At 48.8% G+C, this 13,662-nt stretch overlaps 1 protein-coding gene across 1 annotated transcript in view; it reads right to left on the bottom strand.

Annotated features, from left to right (window-relative positions):
• HPF1 (histone PARylation factor 1) overlaps positions 1 to 11,655 on the bottom strand; it is a 90,296-nt gene extending 78,641 nt beyond the window's left edge. The window contains exon 1 of the mRNA XM_068269322.1: positions 11,198 to 11,655. The gene's annotated coding sequence lies outside the window, so the exon portion shown is untranslated. The remainder of the gene's footprint in view (positions 1 to 11,197) is intronic.
• Between the last annotated feature and the right edge of the window lie 2,007 nt (positions 11,656 to 13,662).

The raw sequence follows: 13,662 nt of genomic DNA, 5'->3' as shown, positions 1-13,662 counted from the left end.
ACTTTCATTGAAAACTACTAATCTGATTTGTTTAATACAGGTTTTTCTGGGCATCATATTTGTATTTGACTGTTCTTTATGGCTCTACCCTCCCTTTATTCAAGCTAGTTAAGTCCCCGTAGTATGCTGCCATTGAGTTGGACAGGAAAACGGAAAATTGTATACTTACCTATCGGTAATTTTCCTTTCCTGTCTAAACTCCATGGCAGTATACGAAGGACCCACCCGAGAAGCCACAGTTAGTGGTGGACTAATAAAAAAAGCAAGAGTGGGTAGGGCAAAAGATTTATAGACACAAGTCCTGAGGGGTTAGGGGGCAGAGTTAACCCCGTAGTATGCTGCCATGGAGTTTAGACAGGAAAGGAAAATTACTGGTAGGTAAGTATACAATTTTCCGTTATCTGCTGCTTGTCATAGCTTCAGCTCCTCCACGACCTGTCTCAGTCTCTGTGTCTCTCTCCTTCTCCAGCGGCAGTGCTCATTTTCTTAGGGGGAGGGGCGCTGGGCATTCCTCTGAACAGAGCCCGAACAAGGTCCTCCAGCACCCAAGGCTGAGATACCAAAGTGCGCCCCCTCCATCACTACCACCCCAGCCGCCACACACTTATTGCTATTAGACTAAGATGCGCCCCAGGGCCGCCATCACCTTACTTTCTAGTTATCTGGCTTGCAATGCAGTCACTGCCATGTATCCCCTTTTCTAATTTCTCTCTGCTTCAAACAAAATTAGGGAATGATAGCTTAGTGAATTATGCGCCCCCTCCTACACTGCGCCCTGAGGCTGGAGCCTCTCTCGCCTCTGCCCTGCCTCTGAACACTGAACTGTATCAGTGTTATGTCAGCTCTGCAGTCAGGGGAGGCAGGGGGCTGTGTACATCCAGCAGGAGGGAGAACAGGCTATAGACTTATCACATTTACCGTAGTATATGTATTATGATAACATTGACCTACTGTTTCCCCCTCTGCTCTTGTGGTTCAGTCCACACACACACAAAAAAACGGGCAGATACATTGCCAATGTAGTGACTGAATGAGTAGCCCTGCAGATTGTGCAGCCCCGCATGCGCAGTAGGAGCCTGCGTCCCATTAAATTGTGCAGCCATGTAAAACGTCCTACATATCTCCACTTCCGCACCACGTACAGTCCCAAAATGTTCAGGGTAGGGAGGGGACCCCCAGATCTAGCTCTTTGGCGAATTGCAGCCCTCGAGTCCCTCTAGTTCCCGAGATAGGTTTGCTGTAATCAGTCTCGGGAACCAGTGGGGCTTGGGGGCTGCAATTCGCCACAGAGCTAGATCTGGGGGTCCCCTCCCTACCTTGAAAATTTCGGGACTGTACGTGGTGCAGAAGCGGAGATATTTCAGGAAAATAATATCTAACTTCCCACTGAGCATGCGTGATGCTCAGTGAGGAAAGCTGTTTCCGGGCTGCAGTATCTGATATTACAGCGGTAAAACAAATTTTCCGGCAGCGGCTTTGTAATTAGCGGCTTTGGGTGGCAACCCTACTGTGGAGGCAGCTGTCACCGTACAGCACTGCCTGCTGGGATCTGGACTACAACTCCCAGCATGCCTAAGTCCCACTCTGTGGTCTTGTGTCACTATTAGTGTTGTCTGGATCATGAATGAATCGTTCATTTGATCTGTATCTTTTTTGTGAGTCGAATCAACTGGATCATCACAATGAACGATTCGGTTCACAGTGGATGTCTGGAAGAAACAGGAACTGCAGCTTCTGCTGAGCTGTGAAGAGTTAAGCTGGCCACTAACGGTCCAATTTCTAGCGAAAAATCGTTCGAGTGATCAGAAATTCTGATCGGATTGGTTGTAAATAATCTCCATTGGTGGACACAATTGGATTTTCTTGGTGGTCGTGATAGATAGGAAGCAATGATTGGTTAGTTGATGGTGTAGTGAACGATTTTTCGTCCGATCAGAATTTCTGATCGCTCGAACAATTTTTCGCTATAGATTGGACCGTTAGTGGCCAGCTTTAGGGACTCTCCTCCCAGCTCACTGAAAGTGAGGGATCAGATTACAGCAGCATAAGCAGCAGCTCTTTGGTTACAAAGTTGATAACTCCTAGTCTCACATGCCCATTATCACTGCTGGCTATGTGTCCTCACACAGCCACTATCACTGCTGGCAACAGGGGCAGATGGGGCAGACTGGGCAGGGGGGAAGGGGGGCAATCTCCCCCCAGGCAACCTTTCATTCAGTGATTTAGGGCAGGTCTGGTGTATTCAGGTTTGTTGTAAGGCAATGTGAAACACTAGGCTAGCTGATAAAGGTGCAACTGGAGGGCAGGCAAGTGGGTAAATTTACACAGCATGATGCAGAGCTTGCCTGGAGGGTCTGTAGGCAAAAATCTGTCTGGTCTCTACCCTATGTTATAATGACTGCATGTGTGGATAAGGTGTTAAAAAAGTTGAACAGTTTTTGATAGTCCCTAGACTCCAGGAGGGCTGCTTTCTGACTTGCCTGAGTCAAATTACAGGCAAGTAGCCTCTGTGTGATGTGGGACTGCAATTCTGATAAGCTCTCTGCTCCTTCTCAGTCTCTTTCCACTCCTCCTCTCTCTGGGCTAGTGCACACCAAAATCACAATAGCAATCGCTAGTAATTTGTGAGTGTGATTTTGTGAAGCGATTTTCAGAGCGATTTTTTGTAATGAATCGCTCCAAAAAATGCTTCACGCTGTGTGTTTGCGATTTTGAAAAAATCACAATGCTGCTGTGAGAACACCATCATAGGGTAACAATAGCCAATCGCTTTTCAAATCACTGTCGATTTGAAAAAAACGCTCAGACACACTGTTGGTGGGCACCAGCTCTCCCTTATTCACCTTTGTTTACCCCCTTCCCCTAGTGCTGGGTGTCTGTGTCTTCTTGCCATACAGGAAAGCTAAGTAAAAGTGCAATCCTGGTGAGGGTTGCTTTCTGACTTGTGTGAGAGACTGGCAGGGACAGGAGTCAAATTACAGGCAAGTAGCCTGTCTGATGTTGGACTGCAATACAGATAAGCTCTCTGCTCCTTCTCAGGCTATTCTCAGTCTCTCTCCACTCCTCCCCTCTCTGGGCTAGTGCACGCCAAAATCACAATAGCAATCGCTAGCAATTTTTGAGTGTGATTGGAGCCTGCTGAATATGCCGCACCTCCCGCTGCTCGTAAAAGGAGGGGGGACCCTGGACCCCAGTTGAGGCAGGGGGGGATAGGAGTCGGGCCCCTACCCCACTAAACTACCAGGCTGCCTAACTGCCCACCCACCCGGCTGCCTAACTATCCATCCACCCACCCGGCTGCCTAACTGCCCACCCGCCCACCTAACTGCCCACCCTCCCACCCAGTTACCTAACTGCCCACCCTCCCACCCAGCTACCTAACTGCCTACCCTGCCACCTATCTGCCTACCCTGCCACCCAGCTACCTAACTGCCTACCCTGCCACCCAGCTACCTAACTGCCTACCCTGCCACCCAGCTACCTATCTGCCTACCCTGCCACCCAGCTACCTATCTGCCTACCCTGCCACCCAGCTACCTATCTGCCTACCCTGCTACCCAACTGCCTACCCGTCTACCTATCTGCCTACCCTGTCACCTAGCTACCTATCTGCCTACCCTGTCACCTAGCTACCTATCTGCCTACCCTGTCACCTAGCTACCTATCTGCCTACCCAGCTACCTAACTGCCTACCCTCCCACCCAGCAACCTAACTGCCTACACAGTGCAGTGCCTGCACCGCAAATAGCGTGCCAGCCTGCCCAACCACCCTCCCTCCAGGTAATTAATGTTAGGCCACTATAGACCTGGCTACATATACTGCATTTTGTCGGAAAATCTGGCGACAATCTGATTGCATTTTGTTAGGGAAATTTGGCGACAATCTGATTGCATTTTGTCGGGAAATCTGACGATAATCTGATTGCATTTTATGGGGAAATCTGCAGACAATTTGGTTGCATTTTGTGGGAAAATCTGCCGACAATCTGGTTGCAATTTGTGGGGAAATCTGCCACCAATCTGGTTGCATTTTTTGGGGGAAATCTGCTGCCAATCTGGTTGCATTTTTTGGGGAAATCTGCTGCCAATCTGGTTGCATTTTTTTGGGAAATCTGCCGCCAATCTGGTTGCAATTTGTGGGAAAATCTGCTGACGATCTGGTTGCATTATTTTGGGAAATCTGCTGCCAATTTGGTTGTATTTTTTGTGGGGAAATCTGCTGCCAATCTGGTTGCATTTTTTTGGGAAATCTGCCGCCAATCTGGTTGCAATTTGTGGGAAAATCTGCTGACGATCTGGTTGCATTATTTTGGGAAATCTGCTGCCAATTTGGTTGCATTTTTTGTGGGGAAATCTGCCGCCAATCTGGTTGCAATTTGTGGGGAAATCTGCTGCCAATCTGGTTGCAATTTGTTGGGAAATCTGCCCACAATCTGGTTGCAATTTGTGGGGAAATCTGCCAACAATCTGGTTGCATTTTGTGGGTAAATCTGCCGACAATCTGGTTGCATATTGTGTGGAACTCTGCCGACAATCTGGTTGCATTTTGTGGGGAAATCTGCCGATAATCTGGTTGCATATTGTGTGGAAATCTGCCGACAATCTGGCTGCGTTTTATTGGGAAATCAGATTTCCCCATAAAATGTTTGGGTGGGGGGTCCGAGGTCTGTGGGGTTGGAAGGTCGGGGGGGGGGGGGGGCATATTGTTTTTTTTGCTATGGGGCCTAGTCATTTCTAGTTACGCCCCTGGCACCAGCTCTTCCTCATTCACCTTTGTTTCCCCCCTTCCCCTAGTGCTGGGTGTCTGTGTCTTCTTGTCATACAGGAAAGCTAAGTAAAAGCGCAATCCTGGTGAGGGTTGCTTTCTGACTTGTGTGAGAGACTGGCAGGGACAGGAGTCAAATTACAGGCAAGTAGCCTGTCTGATGTTGGACTGCAATACAGATAAGCTCTCTGCTCCTTCTCAGGCTATTCTCAGTCTCTCTCCACTCCTCCCCTCTCTGGGCGAGTGCACGCCAAAATCACAATAGCAATCGCTAGCAATTTGTGAGTGTAATTTTGTGAAGCGATTTTCAGAGTGATTTTTTTTTTCCTTCATGCAGTGTGTTTGCAATTTTGAAAAAAATCACAACGCTGCTGTGAGAACAACCCAGGGCCCTTTTCCACTAGAGAGATAGCATTTGCTCAATTGCAAAATCGCAAACCGCTAGCGATTTTAAAATCGGTAGGGTTTGCTAAATAACATAGAAATCGCGGTAGGTTATTTCCACTACGCGATTCAATTTTAACAAAAACGCGATCGCGTGCCGGAGCGATTATTGCCACGATTTTGCTATGCCCTGCAGTGCATAACAAAATCGCAATTGCTAACGCTAGTTATTGCTAGTGGAAAAGGGCGCTCACAGGGTAACATTAGCCAATCGTGTAAGGAAACGCGGAAAGGCCGCCGTCTCTCAAGGTGAGGCGGCTGTTTCCGCGTCCAGCATGGCGTCACAACGCGGAAAAAACGCCGCATGCCGCATAGGCAGTGCGGCGGAATCCGCATTGGTAACGGCGGAATCCGCATTGGTAACGGCGGAATCCGCATCAGAGGCGGCCCCCGCACTAGATACATTGCATGACAGTGCTGGTGTGGCTGGGACTGATAGTCCACCAAGATTCAGACTTACACGCGCGCGAGCACAGAGGCAGAGTTTAAATAACAGTTAGAAGGGAGTCAGCTGACCAGCTGGGTCAGCTGACAATTTCCACTGCTCTCATTGGACCAGCAATTAGGGAGGTCCTGGAAAGGTCCTAGAGTATATATACTGCTGGTTGTTCACTTGCTCTTTGTCTGGCGTGCGATCACATATGTGGGAGCACCCAGATCCGTATAGGGTTGCCACCTTTTGCCTGAAAAAATACCGGCTTTAGGGTGTGGCCTGGAGGTGTGGCCTAAAGTGGGAGGGGTTTGTTACGACCTTTTTTCAAACATAGCACAAGAAAGTTGAATATTTACAGAAATAGAAACAAATGTTAAAGGGATCCTAAAGGCAAGGATCCCTGGGGCTTCTACCAGCCCCCTGCAGCTGTCCTGTGCCCGCCCAGCCACTCACTGATGCTCCGGTTTCCCACCGTGGGTCAGTTTCGTGTTTGCCAATTCAGAGTCGGTGGGCCACTGCGCCTGCACAGCTCTGTCCAAACATGTCCTTTGCATTCCTGTCTGCTATAGCATCCTGCGCAAGACGTTTTTGTGGATAGGAATGTGAAGAAGGATACGCGTGGACATAGCTGTGCAGGCGCAGTGGCCCGCTGACCCTGAGCAGGCAAAAACGAAACTAACCCCTGGGGGGGAATGGAGGATAGTTGAGGACCGGCAAAGGCACAGGATGGCTGCAGGGGTTAGGTAGAAGTCCCAGATAAATGAAACTTAATTTTTTTTTCTTGCCTTTAGGATCCCTTTAAATAGTTTAAAGAACACCTGTAAAAAAAAGTGGCCATGGGTGGTACTTGCCTCTGGAAGAGAAGGCCTCTGAATCCTAAGGCTTCCTCCAGCCTCCTCAGGCAGCCTGATCCTGCGCTGGGACCCCCGGACAAAAGAAAACAAAAACAATCCACGTTGCCATTGTGCGCAGAAGCATTAGCAGCTTCCCACTTGGGCTCTGGCGAAAATAGCCAAGCCTGATCTGTTCTACTCTACTGCGTGAGCCGAGCGGTAAACTGCTAGTGCGCATGCACACGTGCCAACAAGCAGTCAACAAGGAGATGTTGGAGGGTCCTAGCGCTGGATCGCCCCTGCCGAGGACAGGGGAAGCCCCATTAGGATCCAGAGGCTTCCCTTTACGAGGTAAATACCCCAAGGGGCACTTTTTTTCCCTACAGGCACACTTTAAAAGTGCCCATTAATTATACAATTCCACAGCTGATCAATCATTTCCAATGATAATCGATCGGTTGTACCCTTTTAACAGCCGAATTACCGGTAGCCAAGTCGATCAGATTAATAGAATCGACCTGTTTTTCGGATTGATCCCAGTGTAATTGGCTAGCAGGAATTTGGCCATTAATGGGCATGACCAATTGTTTCTGACTGATTACTGTGGAAATGATCGATCAGCCACAGAATTGTATTATTAATTGGTACATTAAAGTGTACCTGAGAACTCGGAATAAAAAGATTTTATACTCACCGGGGCTTCCTTCAGCCCCATGAGCACCGAATCGTCCCTCAACATCCTCCCGAGTGCCTCCGTTCGGCCGCAATCAGCAGGGCCGAATTTCCGCACAGGCCACCTAGGCCGTTTCCTAGGGCGGAAACCTGCCGACAGAAAAGCTGGGGCGGCTGTCGCACACTACACCTGGACCTGGTAGCAGATCAGCTGTCCCCTGTCTCTGCTAGAACTGTACGGAGGAAAGCGCCCCTCCCCTCCTTTCCTCTCCATCCTGACACTGAGGGAGGAGGGGCTGAGCACACAGCACAGAAGTCAAGCCGGGAGATTCAGTTTCAGGAAGTAGATGTGCGGCTACTCTCAACACAGCAAAGGTATCTGTGCATGGTGGCAGCGCTGTGAGAGGGAAGGGAGGGCGTAGAAGTGTCTGCAGAACACTAGATTAGAAGCTCGCTGTGCCTGCCTGATCCTGGGGAATGAGTGACCAGCTGGGATCCCTCTCTCTCCCCTTCCTTCCCGGGAGTCTGACTCCTGAAGCTACTAAAACAGGGCTGCCTGGCTGGTGCTCCCCTCTGTCCCCCTGTAGCCTGGCTTCATCTCTTCTCTCTATGCACCCCTGTCATTCCTTTTATCATTTTCACCAGATAGAATAGTTTCCCTTCTCCTCCCCCCCACAGTCATTTGTCTTTCCATTGCCCTAGTGCAGCTATTCACACTTGTTCTTTTTCTTATTGCACTTTTAGTCTTCTGAGATAACTGGTTCACTCTGTTTTTTAAAGGATATTGAGGTTGATTCATGAAATGCTAATGTGCTAAGCTGCATGGGTTAAATCGGTGACCGCACACTATCAGCGTAGCGAGCGCTCTTGGCTAAGCGTGCTTCTTTGAAGTACAGTGCGATGGTATGTAGCACGACTGTCATACTTTAATGTAGCAGCGGCCAGACTAGTAAAGTATGACAGTCGTGTTACAGGGGACAGGCAAAAATGGCGCACAGCGCCAATAGTGTCAGAATGGCGCTGCATTACAACGATATTTATCGTTTTATATGTTCAATTTTTTTAGCAGGGATCGGGCTGGAGAGGCAGCGGGCTGGCAGCGGGGTCGGGCTGGAGAGGCAGCGGGCAGTAGGCTGGCAGCGGGGGTCGGGCTGAAGAGGCAGCGGGGTGGAGGGAGGATTACGCAGCATGTGTATATTGTGTATACATTACCTTGTCCCGGCCGGCGATCGCTCCTTCACTTCATAGCTTGCACGAGTTCTGCATCCAGCCAATCACCATGCGGAAACTGAAGCCGCATGGTGATTGGCTGGATGCAGGACTCCTGTAAGCTATGGAGTGAAGGAGCGATCGCCGGCCGGGACAAGGTAATGTATACACAATATACACATGCTGCGTAATCCTCCCTCCACCCCGCTGCCTCTTCAGCCCGACCCCCGCTGCCAGCCCGCTGCCTCTCCACCCTGACACCGCTGCCAGCCCGACCCCCGCTGCCAGCCCGACCCCCTCTGCTAGTTCCCTGCATTTTTCAATGGCGCACCGTTCTGCTGTTTTATAAAACGCTATTTACCGTTTTAATGTATTTACATTAAAACGGTAAATAGCGTTTTATAATCGGCAGAACGGTGCGCCATTATTTCCTCCGCGTCATTTTTTACTGTATGCGTGTTACAAACCATCGCACTGTACTTCAAAGAAGCACGCATAGCCAAGAGCGCTCGCTACGCTGATAGTGTGCGGTCACCGGTTTAACCCACGTGGCTTAGCGCATTAACATTTCATGAATCAACCTAATTATATCTATGTTTGAGCACCAGCACTTTCTCCCTGCAGCTACTGTATATGGATAAAAGCAGTTTTTAAAATTGACTACAAACTTATTACACTTGTTTTTATCTAACTGATGCAGCCTGATTAGTTTGCACTGCTCTTAGTACTTATGGGTTGTTGTTAAGGCGCGTACACACCTGTGACTGTCACCTTTCCGGAATCAAGACCCAATCCCTTTGGGCGACATCGCTGGGCTGGGCTGTACAGATGCGGGTCAGCTGTGTAACTGACAAGGCATTCTGTTGTCATGCAGGGGGGTAGAGGGACAACAAAGCGGCACGTGAGTGACGTCACGCAGCAGGCGGGGGAGTGGCATACATCTAATCCTACCATAGTCATAGTCTAATGTCCTCCATTATTATTATTATGTATTTATATAGCACTGACATCTTCTGCAGCACTTTACAGAGTACATAGGCATGTTACTGACTGTCCTCAGAGGAGCTCACAATCTAATCCTGCCATAGTCATAGTCTAATGTCCTACATCATTATTATTATTATTATTATTGTTATTATGTATTTATATAGTGCTAACATCTTCTGCAGCACTTTAAAGGACCACTATCGTGAAAAAAGTAGGCAGTTAATATCTGACTGAACCGACAGGTTTTGGGCCAGTCCATCTCCTCATGGGCAATTCTCAGGGTTTTCTTTGTTTTCAGCAGCATTTCCTGAACAGCAGTTGCAAAGTCTAACTGACAAAATAGTGTGCAAGTGAGTAGGGAGGCCGGCTGGTATCTTACTATTTTGGCAGTTAAACTGCTGTTCAGGAAATGCTGTTGAAAACAAAGAAAACCCTGAGAATCCCCCATGAGGAGATGGACTGGCCCAAAACCTGTCAGATTGTAACTGCCTACTTTTTTCGCGATAGTAGTCCCCATACACACACATTGAATTTCTAATTTGATTCCCTGCAGATTTGTTCACTCTGATCAAATCAAATGCAAATCAATTCCTTTATATTTGATTTAATTTGACCAGAAATCGATCTAAAGTATCGATGAAACAGGACTCCTGGGTCGATTGGGGGTGGAGCAGGAGTGGCAGATGATTGATAGACCATAGTATTGCATTATATCATGCAGCGTTGGGGTTCGATCAGTTTTCAATAGATAACCTGCTGGAATCTATTAAAAATGAATGTGCTGTGTGTTGTAGGAATCAATTCCTTCTAAACTGATTCCTTTCAGAAAGGAGACTTTGGAACATTGGGTAGAAATCTATAATTGTATGGCCAGCTTCACTCTAACCTGACTTAATTTTAATCCTTTTCCCATAATGCTATTCTCAAATTCCTAGGCTCAACCTAAATTGCCAAAAGGCCTAGTTTTTAATCTTTCCTAAGCACTTTTTTTTGTAAGTACCTAAACCTAATAACCTAATCTATTAGTATTTCTAACCTTCCCCTTTTCTATGACCGATAACCCTATCCTAACCACGTTGTTGTCATGGGGCGGCTGGAGGTAATGGGCCTAGGGCGGTAAAAAGTACAAATCCGGCCCTGGCAATCAGCCCTGGTAATCTGGCTCAGTCACATCAGTCGGCTCTTCTGCGCACACAAGGAGGGGCTGCACATGCGCAGAAGACCCCGACTGACGTGACTGAGCCAGTTACCTGGGCTGATTGCAGCTGAACGGAGGCACCCAGAAGGACAGCGAGGGACGCATCAGTGCTTATGGGGCTGGGGGAAGCCCCGGGTAAATATAAAATCTTCCTATTCTGAGATCTCAGGTACACTTTAAAAAGTACCTAAACCGTTTGAACTAAAATGAGACTCTCTCACCTCCCACCAGCCCCCTGCAGACGGTCCTCAATGGTCCTCTATTACCCCGTTGCGGGTTAGTTTAGTTTTTACCGACTTGGAGTCAGTGGGCCACTACGCCTGCGCAGCCCTGGCCTGCGTATCCTTCGCGTTCTCCTCCGCAATTTAAGGGGAACGTGAAGAAGGATAAGCGTGGCCAGGGCTGCGCAGGTGCAGTGGCCTGCTGACTCTCAGTCAGGAAAAACGAAAATAACGCGTGGTGGGGAACAGAGGATTGTTGAGGACCGGTGTGGGACTGGACGGCTGCAGGGGGCTGGCAGAAGCACCGGGTAAGTAAATATATATATATATAATTCAAATGGATTAGTTTCCCTTTAAAAGTCTGAAAGGGAGGATAGGGGCTGATGGAGGTTTGGGGAGAGAGAGAGAGAAAGTGACTGTGTGTGTCCACTCTACCTGCTGGACAGGGTCAGGTCATTTGGATGATCCTCTCTCCTTGCTGTCACACAGCATAAGCTGTGACAAGTCGTCCGGACCCCTCTCCTCCCCACACTTCTGACTGCTGCCTGGGGGGCTGGGACAGTGTCTCTTGCAGTTTGGCTGGCTGTGTCTCTTCTCGCTCTCTTCTCATGGAGTCCTGGCTCTCCACGAGTTGCCTGGGGGTTGGGCTCTGCAGAAATTTCCAGCCTCTCTCTGTCGTCCTCTGCTGCTCTGACTGTTGCTCTGTCTCTCTCTCTCTTCTAAGTCCGTGGCTCAGCTGGCAAGTGACTCCTCCATATACACTCCCCAGTGACTGTGACTCAGCTGAACAATCTACCGTAGCTGCTTGTGTGAGGCAAGGAAAGCTGAGACCATTGGCAATTCAGGCCATGTGCTGCTCTGCTGGCTGCTGCTCCGAGGCAGCTCTCTCTCACTCACACCCAATCCTGGCTCCTCCTCCCCCTCCCACAGTCCTCAGCAGCGTGGGGAAAATACAGCCACTCCTGTGATTGGCTGGCAGTACGTGACCAGCCAATCCGAGAGAAGAAAGGAGGGAAATGTGTGAGGGTGATCAGCCTGGGGCTATTTTTTCCGGCAAATGACGTGCCGGAAATAATTAAATTCCGGTCCCGGCTTTTTAGCTGTTTTTACGGCCAAGCCGGCCAGATTCCGGCTGGGTGGCAACCCTAGATCCGTAGTCAGATCCGCAAGTGTGCCGGGACCAGCTGGAGCTGTAATCCTACACTTAGCTAGATTCTGTTGATAGCTAAAGTACTAGTTTGATTGTGATTATCTGTTATGACTTTTGCCTGCCTTGACTACCCTTCTGAACTCTGATCTTGTACCTCGATAATTCTGATACTCTGTTGCCGATCTCCGGCTCGTTTCTAGACTACGCCTCAGCCTCCTGATTCTGTACCTCGATATATCTGATACCCCGTTGCCGAACCCTGCCTGTACCTAGACTCCGCCTTTGTCTCCTGATCTTGTACTTTATCTGTCCGTGTGTATACGACCTGGCTTGTCCGACCTCGAGAACCGACCTTACCGTTAGGGGGCGGTTCCTCGCTCTGTTAGCGACCCTTCCTCCTGAGGGTCACTTTCAGACATCCTTCCTACTGTCAGTCTGACTCCTCCCGTCTTGGAGAGCTCAGGTCTGCGGAAGGAATCGGTGCAGTACTCCTTGCTGCACTGAGGCCTAGTCCTCAAAGTGTTACTGTTACACCAAACACTACACTCTACTCAGGTGAACAGAGGTTAGTCTGTATATCGGATTATCGGTGAGACTGTAGATCACTTATAATCTGGTATATATCTGTATTTCCGGTGATACTGCAGATCACCGGTAATCGGATACTCTCTGTGCCCACCGATCGTTACAAATCGCTTTTCAAATCACTGTCGATTTGAAAAATGCTCAGACGCACTCTTGGTGGGCACCAGCTCTACCTCATTCACCTTTGTTTCCCCCCTTCCCCCAGTGCTGGGTGTCTGTGTCTTCTTGTCATACAGGAAAGCTAAGTAAGGCTGCTTTCACAGTGGGACGTTAGACTTCCACGTTACAGCAGCCCGTAACGCAGAATAACTCACAGCAATGAAAAATCAATGGGCTATTCACAGTGCACACGTTGCGTTGGGAGTATAACGCTGCACGTTAAATGAAAGTGCAGCTTGCTGTGCGTTATACTCGTAGTTATCTGAGTTAGACTGTTTGCACATGCTCAGTAATAATTGTTTTGTTTTTTAAATTTGACGCATGCACCGTTTTTGTTCTATCAGTATGGAACGAAAACGGCGCACCAAGAGACGCATAACGCGGCTCTTTATAACATCCAACTTCAACACCACCATGCCTTGCGTTAGGGGCACGTTGTGCCACCTTAACGTAGCCCCAAACGCCATGTCCTAATGTGAAAGCAGCCTAAAAGTGCAATCCTGGTGACGGTGAGGGAGTGAGAACTGTTATGGAAGGAGGGATACAGAAACGTTGGAAATTAGCATTAAAGAGGCAGGGATCATGGTGCCAGCAGGAATATCAGTAAGGATGTGTCTGGTAAAGGGGGAGGGGATATCCGAGGTGGAAGAGGGGCATATTTGAGGGTTAGTAGAGATGGTGGTGAAGGGGAGGACACAAGGGGGGGGGGAGGGGGGAAGGAATGAGCTTTGGGGAATTAAGGTGGCCATACATCTGTTAACTTGACAGCCGATCAACCAACCGTTTTGATATTATCGAATCGGATAAAAATTTTGGGTGGAAATTGGTTGAATGTATCAATCTCAGAAGTTGGGAAATCTCGGGCCAATGTGGTTGTCAGGGTGTAAACCCTGGCCGTTGTCCCTCAAAATGTATTTCCGCATTGGCACTCCACGTGATTACTGGCATATACGACATGGGGTGCGTGTGTGATGTCATTTGGGCTGAGGTTGCCATGATAATGGGC

Source organism: Hyperolius riggenbachi, chromosome 1, assembly GCF_040937935.1.
Source record: "Hyperolius riggenbachi isolate aHypRig1 chromosome 1, aHypRig1.pri, whole genome shotgun sequence".
NCBI classification, from domain to species: domain Eukaryota; kingdom Metazoa; phylum Chordata; class Amphibia; order Anura; family Hyperoliidae; genus Hyperolius; species Hyperolius riggenbachi.
This window is presented reverse-complemented; position numbering and strand designations above follow the sequence as displayed.